The 22,285-nt window shown below is 30.1% G+C and overlaps 1 long non-coding RNA gene across 6 annotated transcripts in view; it reads right to left on the bottom strand.

Annotated features, from left to right (window-relative positions):
- Window positions 1-9,004: 9,004 nt before the first annotated feature.
- The window catches only part of LOC100577945, a 274,124-nt gene continuing 260,843 nt past the window's right edge, over window positions 9,005-22,285 (bottom strand). For 5 of the 6 annotated variants that reach the window (XR_001705521.2, XR_001705518.2, XR_001705520.2 and 2 more), the window contains one exon: window positions 9,731-11,382. This is a non-coding gene — a long non-coding RNA (furin-like protease 1). Of the gene's footprint in view, window positions 9,127-9,730; window positions 11,383-22,285 lie in introns of those variants that run through there. The other variant, XR_001705522.2, reaches the window with a different exon arrangement.

Raw genomic sequence — 22,285 nt, 5'->3', positions numbered from 1 at the left:
AAAATTAGCAGCTATGAGAAGGAATAAAAAACATTTTTTACAATAATTTCTAAGGTCTTCTGATGATTTTTCATCGTATAAAAAGAAAAATAGATTATTACGTTTTTGAGTTAAGATGTTTAGAAGAATTATCAATTTGCTCTTTTTATTTAAATCACCAGTTTCGTTCAAGTTAGTGAAAGTAGATTAATTAGAAATTCTTTTCTCTTCCCTATTTCGTCATTGTGGAAAAATAGAAATGGAAAAATTAGGAACGATAAGATGGAATTTATTTTTCTTGTAATCACGCCGTTCACAGTTGGCCGGGATTCCGGGTCTCAAAAGAAATTCAAGCCGTTTAATCCCGGGACGGGAGAGAAGTGACTAAAAACAGATACAACGTACGTACGTTTTCATTCTCGTTTCCTCTTATACACTTCTTAACTCCCCGCCTCATCTCGCTTATTTATTCTCTCCGCTTCTTTCCTTCGTTTCTTCTTTGATGCAGCAGTTCTTTGAAATCTTCTTTCTCGATTCAATCCGGTAATTGATCGAGCAAGTAATGCTGGAGGAATTAGAATAGAATATATAAAATTGATATTGCAAGATCGAAATTTAGATTAAAATTCACGAATTATTAAAATTTTAAACGTTCGTTTTAATCAACCGATCTCTGAGTCACGATCTTTAATCTTGGAATAAGGATAATTGCACGATAATAATACCAGATATTTATAATTGTGAAAACGAGTCTTTTCCAAAACGTAATAATACAATTACAGAAATTCGAATTAATTTTCAACAACTTTTCAACGTAATTTGATTTTTCATCACAGTGAAGCAAAGTGTCGAAATCGCCATTTCGATTTCAGAGTGGAAATTTTATCATTAAAAATATTATTAAAATCCTTCCTTCCTTTTCATCCTCTTTGATCCGTGCGTGTCTCGTAGATGGCGATCCCTTACATATTTATACGTACTCAGTTAGCTCGAAAGGGCCCTTTTGACCTTACTTAGGCTCCAGACTCTCCCTTCCATTCATTGTACCTTGGCCCAAAGAGCACGTTCGTATTTCTTGGAAAGCCACGACATGGGATTTTCGCCCCCCGGCAATCCCGACGTTCCCCCAGCATCCGTTTTTACGGCTAGATGGCGAGGAACGATGATCCTCTCGAGGAGGATGAAGATATCTCGATATCTCGGCAGACAAACGTCGTTAAAAGTAGGATTCTGCGTACGATTCGTCGCGGAATTTCCCCTCGAAAATAGATTTTCGTTGGAGTGTAAATTTCTTTCGAGGTAGGAGAGGAATGTTTAATTTGATAAAAGGTGAACAAGATGGTTACTTGAAAGGAAAGGAAAAAGATATTGGCTTTGGTTATTGGAGAAGAAAAGAGAAAGGCAGGGAAAATTTTAAAATTACGCGTGTTATTCGTATCGAATAATAGTTGGAAATTTAATGGAATATTAGAGTACGTTCTTGGAGAAACAATGGAATCAGTGCATAGACAATGAAGCTGTTAGAATAAAGGACCTATTTGCCAATCTAATTCGAGAATTAGATTGAAATCAATAATCGATAAATCGAGTCTTCCATGTCAAACTAATTCATGTCTCGTACAATCGAACTAGTTGTCCAATTCATCAATGGTGGGATCATGCACCATCAAGTTTCACTCTTGTCTTACAATGTCGAGCAAGATTCGTTCCTCTTTGAACATGGAAGAGTTAGAATAATTCAAAGAGATTCGAATTATCTAATTGAAAAAATGTTATTTAAGTACAATAATTGAATTGAATAATTCATTTGTGAATTATTTCAGGTGTGTGAATATTTGCCATTTTTAATAAATTAATGATAAATGGAAATATAAGTACAATATCAGGCAAATATTTTAACACATATATCTTTCAATCTTACCACATTAGAGCATTTCACTGAAACGTTATTATATTCTTTTTGAACTGCCATAACTTGGTGAAAAATAGTCGTGCAATAACTTTCATGGGGTCGGTGTTAAAGGTTAAACTCTTTCACATCCCAACTTGGATTCCCTAGAAGATTACTTTACCCCAGTGAATAGAAAAATAAAGTTGACTTCCTTCGAGGAAAAAAATTCAAAAATATTCCTAAATATTCAAAAACATTTTCATTTTCTTTCTACTTACTTGAGAATAGAAGGAAAATTATTCGGATTGGATTAGAAAGGAAGAACAGATCGTTGTAAAAAAATAATAATATTAAAGAAAGGAAAATTTTCGAGAAAAACTCTCCTCGTGCACCGATTGTAGGATTCACGCGTCGAGAGAACGAGTGTTTTTCCATCGATTCCCTGTTCCCCCTGTTTCCACCATCCCTGTACTCCCCGAATGGCAGAGGGTGGAAAGCAACGGTGGGCAAAGGGCAGGGTGGAGAGACACGTGGTTGATGTTAACGCTGAGTTATTCAATAGGAGAAGGTCGGTATACCTACTGCGAGACGATTCCCAAAGGACTCATATCGTTCCATCCAGCATCCCCACCAGGCTTTTCCAGCTATGCGATATTGTGACCCTGGAACGTGGCTTGCGAATTTCGTACCGATATCTGTACTTGTCGAATGTTCCAAGAACTGATCTGAGAACACAATATTCCATATCCGCAATCAGAATTGTAGATCTTCTTATTACTACATATATAATTGGAAAAAGATAAATTTATTCTATTGGGTTGGCAATTAAGTAATTGCGGATTTTTTTTAGAAAATCAAAGACAATTTTTTCATGGAACTAAATAACTTTATTCTGTAATGTGTTGCCCATTTTGATCAATGACCTTTTGCCATCTTTCAGGCAGCATCATAATCCCACGTTCATAAAACTTGTGGTTTTTATTAGCAAAAAACTGAATCAGGTACGATTTGATATCATCATCGTTATTGAAATTTTTACCATTCAAGGAGTTTTGTAAAGATCGAAACAAAAAGTAATCAGATGGTGCAAGGTCAGGACTATATGGTGGATGTGGCAAAACATCCCAACCAAGCTCCAATAATTTTTGCCGAGTGACCAAAGATGTTTGTGGCCTTGCATCGTCATGATGGAATACAACACTTTTTCGATTTGTCAATTCGGGCCGCTTTTCTTCAACTGCATCGTTTAATTTAGTTGTTCAATAGACAACAGAATTGATCGTTCGGTTGGGTGGTAAGAGTTCAAAATAGACAATTCCTTTGTAATCCCACCAAACTGATAACAAAAAACCTTCTTTCGACGAATACCAGCTTTTGATGTCGTTTGAGCTGGTTCACGTGGCCTGCTCCACCATCTTTTCCGCTTGATATTGTTGTAAACAACCCATTTTTCATCGCCAGTTATCAGTCGTTTTAAAAATGGATCATTTTCATTACGTTTCTTTAGCAAATCGTAGCTGTTAATGCGTTGCGTTAAATGCTTTTCTTTCAGTTCGCGAGGAACCCATGTATCGAGTTTTTGAACATAGCCAAGTTGTTTTAAGTGGTTTTCAATGCATGTATGCGATACATGAAGCTTCTCTGCAATCTCACGAGTTGTACTGTGATCCGAATCGATTATGAGTGATCATATCCGCAATTACTTAGTTGTCAACCCAATACAATCGTGGAAAATTTTGATATACTATATTCAAAAGGCAAATTCGAGAAGTAACATTAGAATCCTTAAATTTTCATGAGAACCACTGGCTGAGCGCGATTAATCCAATCTGGTCAATGATCCAACGATATATATTCAGTAACAGTTGACTCAAATCCTGGTAAGAAGGAGCATTAATTTCTCGGTGGGGGAATTATTAGTTTCGTGTCCGTAATTCACGGAGAAGGAAGTTTGAAGGAAGACGATAGAGGCAAAGACGTGAGCAAACGTTCAATGCGCTAAATTATCGTTATATATGTCGCGTAAGGAGATCGCAGGGGCGCGCTTTCCACAGTTTCACGGTGCTCGAATTCGGCGCAACTTCGTTTCCATTTCCGTTCTCCAACGTTGTCCAATTCTCGACACGGGGAAGAGGAGAGGGAAAGGGAGGGAGAGATATCTGAGATGGACGAATACACACGTGTACCATCGTTGTACAAAATGTGCAGTTATTTGGCCGTGTTCTCAATGTGCGCCGGCATACCTCAAATGCAAATACTCGGATAGCCCATTATACTCCCGCGGCTCCTATTGTTCTATTACCGCCTGTCCGTTCTTCCTCTCTCCTCCCCCTCCCCTCCATTACAACCGTCTCAGACCCGATGATATTCGCTTTTCTTTGAATAACTTTCACAATGGCACTTCGCGTACACGAGTTGTTTCTTATATTACACGGACCAGACACCGCGCAGAAGGAGAAATTTATTTCGAATAACAATTTGAACTGAATCTGTGGAAATTATAGGAGTGAACGAACGTGGAATGATTTCTTTTTTAATGTTAAAGCTTGTAATAATTTTAGAGGGAATTGTTCAAAAATCAATTAACATTGGTATATTCGTTTTTAAAAATAGATTGTTCCTGAAGTAATTTTAAGAAAGACACAAATTCACTAATTTAAGATCGGCAAATAAGCGTTGGAGAGACACGGAATAAAAGTTATATACTTTCAATACTACTGAAATATTACACTTCTTTTATCTGAAGTTTTACGCTGCTTCTCGTTATGGAGTATTGTTCAGTTTTTCAGTTGTTAAGGATGAATGATTAATCGTCGAGCTGGTATCGAGTCACGGATAGATTATTTCCCCATTGTATCGTAAATTACAAAATTATCAATTGTACGATTCTTTCGATTGATTGGCAAATTAATTTTGTGGGATTGGATATGAATCGGAGCGGGGAGAAACGTTTCCTCGAATGAAGATCTATGTTTTAGTTTATGTGGAGCATATGCTGCAAGTGTTTTTTTTTTTTTATATATATATCGAAGGTAATTAATTTTCAAAATTTTAACTTATTAATTAATAGTCTAAAATTCTCAAAAAAAAAAACATTCATTAAACACAATCTGAAAATTTCTCTATTTTCATTTCAATTCAATTTCCTCTTATGAATTAGCATTTTAGATTAGTGTTATAAAATATATATATATATAGACAGAGTTGCTTTTAATTAATGATACGCGATAGAAATTCCATTCTAAACATTGACAGGATAACATTCTGTCACTGTGAAGCGAATTGTTTCGTGGAAAAATAAATTCGATTTAACACGAGTACCTGATTGACACCTCGTGTAACTAGATACATATAATACTTTAGTTACAAACTGTTCCCATATATAATGTAATGGCGTAAACTCTTGAGAGCTCTTGCTTGTCGAATTGTACTCGAACGCAGAAACGCAGTCACAGTAGGGAAGGCAATTGAATCAGTCAAGTATCGGTCGAATGCATGCGTGTCCTCGATTGAATTTCAAAGTTATTTTTCTGGACGAAACGAAACTTCATATGACACAAAAAATTCCTATCATTCTTATTTGTTCCATAGAATAGCTAATATTCCATTTGTATCGCATTTTTCGGCTCGTTGTTGTCGATTAATTTTTTCCTCGATAAAAAAATTAGAAGAAAATTTTCTAATCTCTGATTAGGAACGAGATGTAAGAAAATTTTTTGATGTAAGAATATTTGGTTCGATAATTAATTCGAAAATTCTTGTCGTATTTTTATTTTGTTTTTGATACAAATAGGTTTTTAAATTTAGTAAGGTTGATGCACCTTTCCATCTTTCTGAGTATTAATTTTCATGCTTCTAATATTCTAATATTCTATGCTTCTTGTTGTGTATTCTCTGAAAATAAATATTAGTATGAATAATTAATTTCATATTATTATATTCTTCTTGTTATGTATCTCATTTTTCTTATTCCATTCTATAAATTATAAGATTAATTTTTCTTTATAAGATTAAAAATTACAAAATAATTATTTCTTTAGGATAAAGTTTCTTAAAAAATTCTGATCTTAGACACAAAAATTATATATTTTTAGTTTCGTTCGTTTCAATTATTATAAATTTATTAATCATTAGTTGCTTAATTTATATGTAAATTCAAATTAATTATTCATATTGATAATATTTTAAATATATTAGATTCATTAATTTGATGATTCAGAATAATTTTCTAATGATGAAAAATAAAAATTAAAAATATGAGATTACAAGGAAAAATTGATCTCGATTTAAGGAAATGGAAAGTCGTGCGTGGAAATTTTACCCGCCGTAGAATTATTTATAAATCTTCTTGAAAAATTAATGATAGGAAAAAAATTATTTAAAACCGATTTCCTGTACGTGTCATAATACACATCTCTGAAGTAGTAACAATATGTTGTTGGAAGCAATGAAATACGGTGTAGTTAATGGCAATCGATAAGTTTTATGGACTTGGCTATATGAAAGGAGCGTAAAAAGATAAATGAAGCAACATTTATTACGTTCTTTGGCATTCGAGAAAATTTATCAATGATTAATGTTGAATTGGTGGTTAGTTTTTGTTCCACAGATTTATTTAGATGGAAGATTTCTTTTGAAATATGGGCATGAAGATAAGCAACACTTTAAATAACACCAAAGAATCGAAACATCTAATATTTTATAATTCCAGTTCCAGTGTAGATTATAAATTCTAAATCTAAATTTACTTTTCTTTATTTAAAAAAAGAAATAGTAATAATTTTACAAATTTTCATATAAAATATCCTATAATTTCAATATATCCAAGAATTATGATTTAAAATAAAATGCACTAATAGTAAAGATCATGACTTGATCATTATTTTCAATTCTTATTCAAGAATCTATCTATAAACGCTCAAGTTATGAAATAAAAAAAAAAGAAATAGTAATAATTTTACAAATTTTCATATAAAATATCCTATAATTTTTGGAGTCAATATATCCAAGAATTATGATTTAAAATAAAATGCATTAATAATAAAGATCATGATTTGACCATTATTTTCAATTCTTATCCAAGAATCTATCTATAATGCTCAAGTTATGAAATAAAAAAAAAAGAAATAATAATAATTTTACAAATTTTCATATAAAATATCCTATAATTTTTGGAGTCAATATATATCCAAGAATTATGATTTAAAATAAAATGCACTAATAGTAAAGATCATGACTTGATCATTATTTTCAATTCTTATTCAAGAATCTATCTACAAAAGCTCGAGTTAAAAAATAAATTAAGTTGAATAATTTAATTTACCAATTTAATTAATTCGTTAATTGAAATAAACGTGATTGACTATATTGATTGGCCTTTGAATATTTTATATATCTATACTATATATTATACATCAAACTTTCCTACATTTCACCATCTCTCGCACGCACAATGTCTCATTGTGCCGATTTTCACACGGGGATGAAAGTTGCTCATAGCATGGCAAAACAAACGAGGATCTCGGAGCTTCTACAATTCAGCAGAAAGTTTCAAGGGCAATCTTCCTCTTCCTCTTCTCCTTCCTTCTTCCTTTGACTCGTCCTCCGCCTATATCTATTCGTCTGTCCTCCCACGAACCGAATCTCGACATGAAATAAGAAGAGAGTAAATACTCGAAGTCGTCTCTCTGAGTACATGGGCGTTTGGCACGAAACCAAATTTCAACGGCAAAAGTTATATCATCGTTGGATAGCAGCTATGGGATATATATATATATATATATATATATATATATATATATATATATATATACACTGTGCCCCCTTTGAAAATCATTCTGCTGGCTTATTTCGATGACGATAACGACATTATAACGCGAAGGAAGTTAAACTGTGAAAAGTGGAATGTGCGGATATTTCCCTCTCCTTCGATTAAACTTTCCTCCTCGAGTAATAATTTAGCTCGTGTTTATCGAGGCGGAATAATTTTCTGTTGTGTCTTTTTAATTCTTTTGAAAGAGGGAAAATGATCAATTTTGTTATGGATTTCGAATTTTTGTGTTCGAATCTGAATGTTGTTCTGAAGAAAAGAGGGATTTTAGTGTGAGATTAATGGATATTATATTTAATTTTACATTTAAGGAATTTTTTTTAAATATGGAAGAGATTGGATTGAAAGTAATTCTATTTGTTACTTTATTGGTTTTGATAAGATAATTCTTTTAGATTGGTTTATCGATAGGGAGAAACATTGAAATTAAATTAGATATTAATTTATTAATTATAAATAAAATGTAGTATTCTGTGAGGAAATTGAGATAAGAAAAGAACTCGTTCAATCAGGTTGCAGTGAAAGAGGTCGATACATAATCAGGCATTAATCGTTGCTTTAATTACAATGCTGAATTACAATCATCTCATAATTGATCAACGTAATATTATCGAATTAATTGTAAAATATTAGAATAACTAAAATTAATAATATTAATAATTGATAATTAAAATTAGTTCATTTAACTTTGTACATAGAAAATTTGTAAAAAGAATGATAAAATGTAAATTCAGTTTCATTAATCTTTTAATTTTTTTGAAAAAAAGCTTTGTAACAGAGGAAAATATTCAAATATTCAAGAGAAATCTTCTGTAAACAATTGATGCACGAATGTATCGTTGGCAATATTGCGGTTTACAATATGCAAGCAAGAGTTTGTACATACTGAGATGGTCGTTCGCAACAGTTTGGTAATTATCGCAAATTAATTTGACTGTACAACGCTTATTCATCTGTCATTCCAGTGTGAAATGCGGATACGATGTTATAACGACCTGTTTCCCTCGTGTATCATTGATCATTGATCATTTTGCTATTGAACTTTGCCAATATAGGTATACGTTTTCCATCATTGTGACAATCCTTTTATTTATTAACGTTTGCATTCGTGAAAGGAAAGTAGTTTTACGTTAAAAAACACAAAGTTGCTATTTTTCTTCTTATCAAATTTTTATCTTTTTTTATTGCATTTTAAAATTGCCAGGTTAATTACAATATTTTTTATTGAGAAAGGTATAAACAGATTTTTCATTTGAAAACAATTTATTTAACTTTACATATTTTCTAGTATTGTGTTTATATTATTTTAACTAAAAAAAAAAAAAAAAAATGATATATATTTCACTTATATATTTCATTCCATATTACCATATGTACGTGATTGTTTTACTTATAATTTGTTGTATATTATAGATCCATGACGAAACTGAAAATAAAAAAAATTTAAACGATCATTGATTCTGGAAATAATAATAAATTGTCGTGAATTTTGTTAGTTATCGAAATGATTTAATAAAGTTGGGTTATTATTACAATAGTTTTTATTCTAATATCATATAAAATGATAATTTTCAATAGTTCAATGGATAAAAATAGTAATTATATTTCATTAGTGAAATTTCTATTTAATGTCTCACTTTTTTCAATTTATAACAATGATAATTAACATTATAATTTCATTTCAAACATTATATATATATGTATAAAACAAGTGTTAGATTTAGCTATTATTATTAATTAGATTTCTCAATTCAAAAGTCAATTATTCCTTAATCAATACACATTTTTCTTTAACATCTTGATATTTATTGTAAAAATTATATTAAATATTCGGATGTATTTTAACTTTATTCTAAAAAAGTCGATATCTTATGCATATAAATCTGCTCAGATATAGAAGATGATAAAAAAAAGAATATAATTTTGAAAATATGGATTCTTCCATTCCATATCATCCTTATGAATTATGAATCTTTTTTTCCCCTTATGATATCTGTATTAAAAAAAGGTTAATCTGAGAGATCTAATTAATTAATTTTAATATTCACTTTTGATTTTATATATCTAGGATTCACTCTTAACTGAGCAGTTGTGCAACAGTCTTTGGTCGTTAGGAAATGCTATTATACTTTATTTGCGTCTCGTATGTTTAATGCAATTTATATAAATAGTATCACATAGCAATTTGACCGGTGTATCAATTAATTACAATGTGCTCTAGTGCGGTCTAGGAACTCGGACAGCAAATTGTGTTACAGTTAGTTGCAGAATATAATGCAATTTTAATTTTGATTATCGACGAGCACAAGATACACTAGACGCTGTGTGTAATTTAGTTTATCCCCTTAACGATGATCGAATAATGGCTACGCACACTTAATTATTAAATGTTAATTCAACTGAAAATCGAAACTCGATAAACTCAATCCGTGTCTCGATTAAAATTTCCGACAATTCCGAACGTCGAGCTTTAAGCTTTAATTTAAATTAAGAAAACCTGTTGTGTAAATTTTTACAATTTTTAAATTCTAAACTTATACTCTATTTACGTATTAAGAACTATCTATTACGTATTTAAAATTCTCGTAAATCTTTGCAAATTTTCACAATTTAAAAGTAACGGCGAACTTAAATTATGAATCTTGGAATTTCCAAAGAAAATTCCAAGAAAATCTTACGTACACGCACGTGGAATGATTTAATTTGATTAAATATCAAGTTCGATAACATATAAATTATAAAATTGTGTGTGATTATTTCTAATAATAATAAGTCTATTCTACTTCATTTCATTCGTGGTAAGACGGGATGTCAGAAAAATAAGAGTATCAAAATTTAAAAACTTATAGTACTCGTTAATAAAAAAGAAACAAAAAAATCGAATCGAATTGATTTCAAAACTTAAACATACTACGAGTACTAAAAGCTCTTAAAATCCCACAATTTTCTTTAAATACTTTGCGTATAACCTCGTGAAATCACAACGTAAATGCACTCTCGATATTCACTGGGAGATCATTAACAACTCTTTACTTGACATACGTGAATTGGAACGTGGCAAACTGGAAGGACGGAATCCTCCTTTCTCCTCGAATCGAATCATCCTTACAAACTCTTATCAACTTCACAATTATAACTATTCAATTACACCATAAACGAAACATCACATGCCATCGAAATATTCTTATCCATAATCTTGAAATATCTCTGACTCGTTCAATATTATTCTCTCTTCTCAATGTTCATTTTCTTTATTCACTATCAGAGATGTAACCATTTTGCAAATTGTCCTTGCGCGCGTCCCCATTGCTCGAGGAGTACACCTTGCTGTATCTGTACGAATTTCTGTTCTTTAGATACCACTTGACACCCACGTACATGATTATCACGATGAACAAAAGGACGCTGGTCGAGAACAGAATGGTCATCCGGTAGAACCAGAAGGTGGAGTGCATGGTCCAGGTGAGGTCGCGTAGGATGCAGACGGACTCGTCGAGGCTCGACGAAAACTCGGCGTCCTCGTGGCAACTGGTGCACTCGGTGTTCGAAGGTCCTGAACAAGTTAGGCAGGAGTAATGGCAGCCGGAGCAAACCGCCTTTGACTCGTCAGAAACGCCGTAAGTTCCTCTAGGGCACTTGTGCACGCAGATTCCGTCGTGGTAGTACCAGCTCGGCTTACACTCTGAAAAATTACACACGTAATTTGGTCTTTCACGCTCCTTCCCTTCCATTTTCTTTTTGTTTGTGTTTGTGAAATCGCATATCTTCTGTCCCTTCTCTTTTGTCGTGCGTGTTCTGTGGTGGATGTGGTGGATTATGCTCTCGAAGGCATATATGGATGACAATGATTGATTGATCTATTCTATTTTTTCCAAAAATATAGCTATTCTTTTTTTTTAAATTCATATTTCAATCGGATCGATTTGAATATATTTTATTGTTATTGGAGAATTGAAATTGCAGGCATAGAGATAATGGAAAAATTTTAGATGAAGCTTATTCTTAGCTTTCTCTTGAATTAAAATTTGTTATATAGTATTTGGAATTATTCAAGAATTATGAAGTTTTATTTTATTTTCTTTTGTTTATTAAACAAATATATATATAAGAAGAGTTCTAGATCTTTTTAAGAAATAAGAGATTGAAAACGCCTCTATACAAGTAATTATTCAATATTGAAAAATTGTGAAGATTGGCAGGTTGCTTGGACAGGCATTTCTAACAAAATTAAATTACTTGATAATTTGAAAATTAAGCTTCATTTGAAATGTATGCAATTATATTCAGAATCGATCCTTCAAAGATATTTTACATTCTCTTTATCTTCCTTTTCGAATCAAATTTTGTAAATTAAAATTAAAAGAAAATTAAACTTTAATTTAATTGAATGAATTGATCGAACGTTTCCTCGACTGGATAAACTTTTGCCAATTTAATATTCGTATCTAAACTCGCCATTGATAAATATTCATTTGAAATTCAGCTATGTGAATTATTTATGTTCTTTAACAAAAGTTTAGGGTAAAATTTGTAATATAAATCGTTTAATTTGTTAAATCACGAATAGTAGGTTTCTTGGTCGATGGATTTCAGTAAGTTTTCAGATAATCTCGCGAAGCAATTTGAATTTTCATAAAGCATGAGAGATACGTTTGAAATCACCGCCTTGACGAAGCCAATTTTCATAATAATTTTGTTGGTAAATCTATGGAGGAGTAATCCGTGCGGAACAGAGAATTGCTGTTACATTTATAATAGTGGCAAATCAGAAGCACATCTTGCAGCATAATTTGGCACGATATCACGCTTTTGACATTCAATTAATTTAAATATGAATTTCTTTCATCAATACTTGTCATCCATACGCTTGCTCGTAGACATTTTCACAGTTTATGTGTGTTTTATTGTTTCGTGTTGTTGTTTCGAGACACATTACGTAGCTTACATAAACAAGTAAATATATTTACGGATAACATAAATTTTTCTCTATTAACAAAAATATTATCTGCAATAAGCGATTACTATACTATGATGGTAATTTAATGTACATTTATTAGGCCTCGACGAATTGTCATTATTACTACTTTGCAAATTATGGAATAGATATTCGATTATATTCGCCCAGCCCTAATGCAAATTTCTTTCGAAATTACATGTTATCTCTGTTTGGGTTATCTTGTAAAAAAAAAAACGAAGCAAAGAAGTTATAAATAATTAATTTTACTAAATGTCGTCTAATATTTATAAAATAATTTAAGGGACAAGGTGCATGCTGAAGCATATTTTATTACGCGATTAATTAGCATTTGAAATGTACAATTTAAACAACAATTGATACATTGAGTATTATTTCTTTTCTTTTCTTTTCTTTTTTTTTTTGGATATTTAAATTCAAAAATTCAAAAAGTTTATTTTTCAAAATTGATTGAATCGAAAGAAAGAAATTGGAAATTGTTATATCTTTAAAAAGAAAAATCATTGAAAATTGTTTAAACGTAAAATATATATATATTTGGTTTCAAAGATGTATCTAGATATATTTCCGTAAAAAATGCACGCAAATTTTCAATAATAAAGAAAAATCTTCAAAGTTTTTCTCAAAGCTAAGCACCTATTGGTCTCATTGATAATTCAATTCATTGATAATTCAACAAGCAATAAAGCAACAGAGAAAATATAAATTGCTAAAAAAGAAAAAAAAATCAGTTCAAGCAATGTACAAGTAGCAAGATAACAATGAAAAAGCAAAATTATTAATTGAAACTTTTAAATGAAAAACAGAAAGTTCGATGAATCGAAGTAAATTGAATCCAAGATATTTTTTGCAACAATTAGAGGACTCAAGAAAATAATAAAAGTATATCTTTCCTGTATATTATGATGCAAAGAATTTCAGTGGTCACAAATAGAGTGTTAAGCAAAGGTACAAATTTTTTTAACTCCTTTCCAATTTATAAATTTAATCCCTTTTTAAATTAATCATTTTCAAATTATCATATTTTGTCTAATTTAAATCTTTGAATGAAAATTACATCATATTTAATATTATCCTTTTCATAAATTTCATAAATCTAATAAAGATGAAATTTATGAATAATATACATAAATCCATAGAAATTATGGTAACTTTATCTTCCTAAATTAAAAATTTTTCCTTTGAATTACTCAATCATATACATATATATATAACATAAAGATGGAAATAAAGAAAATTAACAGATTTTCCATCTTCAATAAGTTCATAAAATAAAATCTCCATATTATAAAATTATCATTGATACGCAGTTGGAAGATTTTGTTACTAAAAAACACTCTATTCGTGTTAACATCATGACACAATATACTCGATTCATCGAAGTGCATATAGACAAACACGTATAGACAAAGGATAATAAACAGGAGAAATTATAGAAATGATAGAGAAGTAAGACTCACCGTGCTGGTGAAGCGATCAGGGATAGGTGTGTTTTATTTTTTATATATATATTTTTTTTTTTTTTGATTGGTTGTACGTGTGTGGTTGTGGATGTGGATGTGTGGTTGGTGATGGTGGTTGGTGATGGTGGTGGTTGGCTGGTCTGAGAAAATCCGCACCGCAACTCGCCCACGGAGAGCCCCAAGTACCTAAATACGTTTTCAGAACCTGCTATGGAGTAGAGGGATAAAGCGACACGTGACACTTTAGGACAAGTAGTTCTTTCCTTTCTTTTTTTTTTTTTTCCTTTCTTTTTTTCAATCTACGTCGAAGTGAATTGAATTTTTGTTTCCTGGATATGTGATCACGATGACTTTTTTCTCTTTTTTTCTCCAGCTGCCTCAGCTCTCCTTTTCCTTTCTCTCTTTTTTTTTTGTCGAGGGAAATTCGATCAATCGCGATTCCAAATCACTTATTTGAAATTTTATTTTAACGTAAACTACATGCGATCGTACTTAGCTTCTTTCTATTTTTCGATATTCAATTGATATTGTTGGATCATAAAGTATTTAGGTTTTTTATTTCATATATGTATATAATTAAATATACAAAACTTTGAATAATTTATCAATATTTTTGGAATATTTAAACTTTTGTAATTTATTTTAATCAAAATTTAATCCAACGATATTTATACTTTAGAATAAAAGAATTTCTATTGGCAGGATTCTCATGAATTTTTTCATTCGATCAAAGAAAAGTTAGGGAAAACAAATGTGTAAAATATGAAAAAAGAAAAAATATAGAGCTGAAAAAAGATACAAGAAAGGGAACAGGCAATTGTTGAAAATCGAAAAAGCGATGCTAGATAAAATTTCAATGTAAAAATATCTTGAGTTCTAAGAAATAAGAATTATTTGGAAAATATCGTATTGGCATACAGAATGCACGTATTAATTTCGATCGACATGTAGTTTATCATAGTTGAAGCAATAGTTAGTTATTCGTGATCGTTAGAAGGAACGTGAAAAGAGAAAATTAATTACAAGGTCGAATTAAAATTGCATCATTTCAACAATTTTCCTTCGTGTCAATTACTTATAAATAGACTGTAGATTTTTATTTTATTTTAAAATCAAATCTTTATGATCAAAAATAGAGTTTAAATACAATACAATATATTTTTAATATATTGTGTGCATTCCATAGATTTTTGTACATTCAAATTATACATAAATATCCACAGTTTATTTATAAACATATTTAATAAAAATTAGTATTAGTAGATAACATGCATAAATAAAATAAAAATAAATCTAAATATAAAATCTAAAATCTTATCTATTTTAATATTTATCTATTTTAAATATATTGCATGCAGAACAAGATATTGTGTAACAAAATTTGATATGATAAAGCCTATATAATTTATTAAAATTATTTACTATTAATATGATTTACAAATAAATCAATCAATATAGATTATTATCAGATGAAAATATACTTATTACTAAATATTTTATTTAGATATATTTTTAAATATTTTTTCTCTTCTTAATATTTATTTAAAAGAAAAAATATTAAAAAAAAATATATCATTAAACATTCATACGTACAATCATATATTATCAAATTATCATTTAAAAATTTTCATCCAAAAAATTACGGTGTGCTGCAAAAATTTGTAATTAAAAAATCCGTCCCCCTTTCCCTAAAAAAATTGGGAAAAAAAATAAGAAAGTATCCACTTCTCGTGCAAGAAAAATAACATGCAAAACCAAACACATCATAAACATAACTGTAATAAAATAAACTTCTTGCAGAAGCGTTGAAGATTCAGTGATGTATAATAAATTTAACAAAGCGCAGAGTACATGAACAAACTTTGCGATAATATATGTAATATATCTGGAAAGAAATATTCTAGATACAATCTGACCTGATTATCCGTGCGAGGATATACTTTAACTTTTTTTTACAACAAATTTCCCCTGGCAAAGTAGAGTGGAAAAACTGGGAAACTTTGAATCATCGTTGATATTTCACGGGTGTACGTACGTAATAATAATAATAATAGTATGCGTAAAATTTTGTTAAACAAAGCTATTAGACGCTATTGTTTAACTAGCCGAACCGTTAAGCATTTTAATTATTCAAATGGCGGTATTACAGGATCCTTCTTGAAGTTCACGTTAAATTTCACTGAATTATTCATGGGATGCAAGAGGAAAACTTTCTGTATACGCGAAAGTTAAATTAAAATCTATTTCCGTGTTAACTTTTAACTGTTCCATCCCTTGTGTGGTTCCACCATCTCCATGGCTACTCTCAAATCTTCCCAGATCCCCCTCATTAGCATTCAGTTTTCGATGCGGTTCAGAGAGTTTATATAGAGCGAATGCCTGAATCTATATCTATAATAATCGCAATAATAATCATGTGGACCTTTGGATAACGCGTTTATCAATAATTATCTTGAAACTCTGATTAATATTAATATATTAATATTAATAATAAAATTGGGTATCCAATGGTGCACATATATATTGGATCTTCCTTTGGGGGCACTACAATTGTAAGAAATATTTTTATTTTTAGAATGTGAAAAACGTACGAATAACGTGGTATTCATTGGGAAATTTTTAAAATTTTAGAATTTCTGTGTTGTTTCGTGAAATGCAAATAAAAGACCTTGCAAATAATAGGTCTTGAAATAAGCTGCGTATTCTGTGGCATTTTTAAAATTCATCAGATTATCTCTGTTTGTTTTCCCTGTCTATCTTGAATATTGGATTCTTTTATTAAAATCTTCTTTCTTACAGTTATTTTTAATCCAAAACTAATAAAAAATTTCACGAATAACAATTTGAAAAGACATTTTTCTATCCTATTGTTATTAAGTGAAAATAAAATTATTTAAATATCGTACTTTTAATCGAATTTAAATAAATTGTAATATAATTAATTTAAACAATATTTCGTACGTTTTTACATCTCATTTTTTCAGCGTTAAGAACGAAATGTTCAGCAATAAAACGGACAAATTAGATAAAAATATATTTCGAGTGAAAGGAGAGAAGGAAAATTTAATATATAAATCTTTAGATACGATCCATTTTAACGGTGAACATTTCTCGCGAACAATTCATTGCACATCTACGCAATATACTTCTTAATTATCATGCGACGATTAAAATTACGGTCACATAACCACATAAAACTAAACATGCAAATCGACAATAGCTATAACTACGTCGTCCGCCATGAAAAATCGACGGAAGCATGCTATATTTTTTCACATACCTGTTTCCCTGATAAAATATAAAAAGGTAGGGTTAGCGTAAGCGTCTCGAGGCTAATCGAATCATTGATAATTATCTTAATTTGTTTTTTTATCCTTCTTCTTTTTCATATATAGATATATAAGAGAAAAAAAAAAAAAGAAAAAAAAAAGAAGAAATGCACTCGAGATGAACAACGCCTGATAATATCTTATTCAGGATATTCTCCTCTTTTAATTCATCCATGATATACAAATTTCAATGTCGCATATAATGGTTCATAATAGTTGCAATTACTTATACAATATATTATGTATATGTGTACATAAATGTACGTGGCAAGCCCTGAACACTGTTTTCATCGCCTATTCTCTTGCCTCTCGCCGATTCTTTCTCCCTTTTTCATCATTTCACCAAAGATATTTCGTATTTCCCGCGTATTTCGGATCTTTGAACAATTATGATGGACGGACGAGGAGGAAGAAAATGGCGCGAAGTTGTGGACAATGACATGCTAATCGCACCTTACATCTCGTTCTCTTGTCTCAAAACTCTATAACTTAGGATATGTCGCCTTTTCAAGCAAAGATACATTTTACATTACATACAAACATTTACAATAGATACATTAACAATATGGTGGACTGAGACCACCAATGGACAGCTCTGAATTTCCGATTACGCGGAAAATTTTCGTTTTTTTTTTTATATTTGAATGATCTTGGATGATTATGAGATTATGAATCATTTTTTGACTCGATAATGAAATTTTAATGGCATTTTTTTTTATTTAGATTATACAATTGTCGAATCGAGAATGTTTACTCATCTTTTTATTTAAGTTTATTGCATTTTAAGAAATATCACAAGCAATACGTATGAAAAATATTATACGAAATACTAATAGTTTAATGATGAAAATTTTTATTAATGCATTTAATCGAACAAAATTTGTCTATGATTTTATTTTAATCAAGTAAGGGTTAATATAAATTACGTTTATTAAATATAAAGCTTCTCGTTTAATATTGTATCGAAGTCAAAAATAAAATATTTACGTATTTGAATATTTTAGATTGTCAATCAACAACTTAAATATTTCTCATTTGATTCGTAATTCAATTCACACGAAAGGAAAGACTATCTCGTTAAGTACAAAATTATTAATTATTAAGTGCAGTATTACGAGAAGAATGCAAGGAAACACGCTTCGATGTGTTTCCTTGAATTTTTTGATCGTGATATGATGCAATAATTGGAACGATTTAATTTGCCGTTTCACGAAGCGAAATGGACCGCGAAAGAATTTCATTTCTCGACTCTGTTAAACCGAGAAATTATCGCTATTATCACTGGGAATGATATTCAAACGAGGAAGAAAATTTAATCTTGTTAACGATGATAAAGATATTTCACGGGGGTTTATTTCAAATACGGAATGGAAATTATGATATCGCGTTTATCATCTTACTACGATCACGTATTTAAATATACATTGTACACATTGTACCTTCTTTCGTGTTGATATCAAGCTTGCTCGTAACACGTGAATTATATTTTATATTATTGTCATACGAAAACCGCACAGGACGATTTAGCGTTAAATTTATATACCTAATCACATTGCAAAATACTAAAGATCGATATACTATCAAGCTATTAAGTACTCGACGATCACGATGTTGGATCCATTTTTTTTTACATTCCTAACTAACCTCTCTCGTTAATTATACGACAATTGCTCTTCGTTAATTCCAATTCTGATTCTCTTTGGCGACTTTCTTTCTTTCTATTCCGTCTGAAGATGAAGAGGAATATAGAAATTTTATTAATCCATTATGGATTTTATTGTTATTGTGATGAAACAATTGGCGCGAAAATTGAAAAATTATTTACAAATATAAAAATAAGATTACTTACATATTGTTTCGTATCGTATGATTTTTTTTTTTGAAAATTTACTTTCGCATAGAATTACTATTTCACAGCGTATATCTTTTAAACTTTTTTTTTTTTTTTATACTTTTGATTATTATTGTCTATTATTTGATTGCGCGATTCGAAAAACGAAGGTAAAATATCAAGTATTTACGATGAAATTTCGTAATATACTATAAAGAAATATTGCAATAAAATTGATCTTTAATGGGTTAATGGAAAATTTCCATACAATTACGATAAATAAATCTTCTCTTTTTAAAAAAATATAAATCGAATTTGGGAAATCAAAGTATTCGAAATATCGGAAATTCTGTCTGTCCATTCGTGTCGTCCGAAGTATTGTACATCTTGGAAGATACTTTTTCTTTTTTTTTTTCACACCTGAACGAATCGAAACACATTCAAAATCCTATAATATTATCCACGTTTATACCATTCGTTTCCCTCTTACACGACTACCACCAACACCCCCTCCACGCTGATTAGAATAATTGACTCTTATTGTAAAGAACCCAATATACACGTATAGTCGGGATGTACTTTCGTTTTTTTTTTTTCTTATTTTCTTTTTTTTTTTTTTTTTAGGATTCGAACTCGACGAGTCCACTTAATTTTACACTTAACTTGTTTATTCTTATTTCACTTGCTATCTTTTTTTTTTTAAAAAAAAGCAAGTTTCCTTTTCTCTTCAAGCGTGAAAGATTTTTTCTTAATTAAATAGATTTTTTTTCGACGGGCGAATATCAAGCATTTTTTTTCAAAGGATTCAATCTCTTTCACTCAATGTTCTTTCAGATTCGAATGTCTTTGGTGATATTCTCGAAACCGAAAGTTCAACAGTTTCATAAAATTCGTGGAAATTTTATGGAACATCTGATAAATAGAATTATTGGTTAGAATAATTTGGAAAATTTAATCCGACGATGAAAATATTTCTTCGTTCCGGTTTCGATCGTGATCACTTTCCACAATGTTTACAAATGTTTCGTCGATGTTCTCTCGTAGAATTTCGTCGAATTGAATGTCGAAAAGGAACGATAGTCGAATAAATTTCGCCGTTTCGATGAACATCTCTCTCTCTCTCTCTCTCTCTCTCTCTCGTATATATGCTTGATTCGTATCGGTATTTCGTCCATTTATTGCACGTATGTACACAATTATTATACATCAACTTATATATGCGTTTGTTATAATTCTCCGTGAAAGGAAATTTTTTTTCCAAACGGAACATCGTAATCAATTAATCTCGACGAAATTAATCAAGGAGATACAACTATCAAATATACAATATATTATGCATGAAAGATAAATTAAAGATATACAATTGGATTATAGAGAAATCGAGCTCGTATACGTATACGAAGAAAAGCGTAAAAGGACATTGTGAGTGAAACTTTGAATTGAGAAAGAAATACTCGATCAATTAAAATTTAAAAAGATTTTATTTTAAAATTATATGTACAATAATGCCCACACATATTTTATTTTCTGACGAATTGAGGTTCTAAATATTAGATAACTCGATAACGTTCAATAATATTCGTGAATCGAATCGTAATCACAGTGCAATACTTTATCGCAGTTAAAAAATTATAAAAATGTACATTTGAACATTTGGACATTTGCCTGTTCCATTGCTTATTAAATTTTGGAAATCTTTGAAACGAGACTGACATGAAAAACTTTTTCTACGATCTGAAATAAAAATTTGTAAGAAAGTTTGTCGAAAGAGGGCATCACTGTATCAATTTTTTTTTCAATTTCACTCGATGCACTTTTATGCTTTTTGATTACGTAATCGGCTCGCTTAAAACGAGTTATTGCATTATGCTGCGTTGCAAATACGTGTACGACTAATAAATTAAAAGCTAAATATACATTATTCGGAACTGCGTAACCTTCTGTCGTAAAACGATCACGAAGTGGGTTAAACGATAGAAGTCCACGAAGAATGGATCACACCAGATCCTAATTTGTCCTAAGTACACGCGAATGAAAGCTCAACGAATATATAACGATCCTTTTTTGCAAAAAGCGTTCAATTGTTAATATACATATATAGATTTTTATTTATATATAATATGGAAGCGTATTTTGTTGCGTGTTTCGCCGCGATTTTTCACAGCTTCATCGCGTGTTAATTTTTTCCCTTTTCCTTTTCTTTCTTTTTTAAACGAACGACGAATTTTTTGAAACGCGTCAAAGGTCCAAGGAGAGAATGTCGAGGAACTGTTTGTGCGTGTATGGTAACTATTCGAAGACCCACAGGAGAAAATTATGACGAGTATTGTTATATAATCTTTTCTTGATCTTTTGATTTTTGGTATTTTTTTAATATGTTGAAATTAAGAAGGAGAAATATATTTCTGGTAGATTCAGAAATGTGATAAGTTTTTTAAAGTTTTATTGATGATTAATATTTTTGAAAGAGTATCGATTCAAAACAAATTATATTTTGTATTTAAAGAAAAATCTTTCTTTAATGATCTTAATTTTTTTATCTTTCTATAAATCAAAAATCAATAATCATTATCTATTATTCTTTTAGAAAGTAAATGATAAATTATTTAAAAGGGAAGAAAAATTATAGAATTTAATCTTATAATCTCATCATAATTTCTCTTCGTGGTCTTTGTTCGAAATCGATGAATTTTCGTAAGTACGTGATTTGATTGATTTACAGATCGCGTTTAAGCACGTTTAATCGTTAATTCATTCGGTTAAATCATTCCCTAAAAATTGTCTAACTATGAAACATAAAACTAAAAAAGTGTAACAATTATATCTTAACTTCAGTAGCATCATTGTCTTCTTTCGACTTGTCAAATTATTTTAATCGATAAGGAATTTTGAAGACAACGATAAATCTGAATTTATAATTCAAGAGGAATAGAATCTCGTTTATTCGAATGTGTAAAAGAACACAATAGTTTCAGCATAATTGTACA

This window comes from Apis mellifera, linkage group LG14 (assembly GCF_003254395.2).
Source record: "Apis mellifera strain DH4 linkage group LG14, Amel_HAv3.1, whole genome shotgun sequence".
Classification (NCBI taxonomy): Eukaryota; Metazoa; Arthropoda; class Insecta; order Hymenoptera; family Apidae; genus Apis; species Apis mellifera.
Note: the sequence above shows the minus strand (reverse complement) of the source record. Positions and strands in the feature narration are given on the sequence as shown.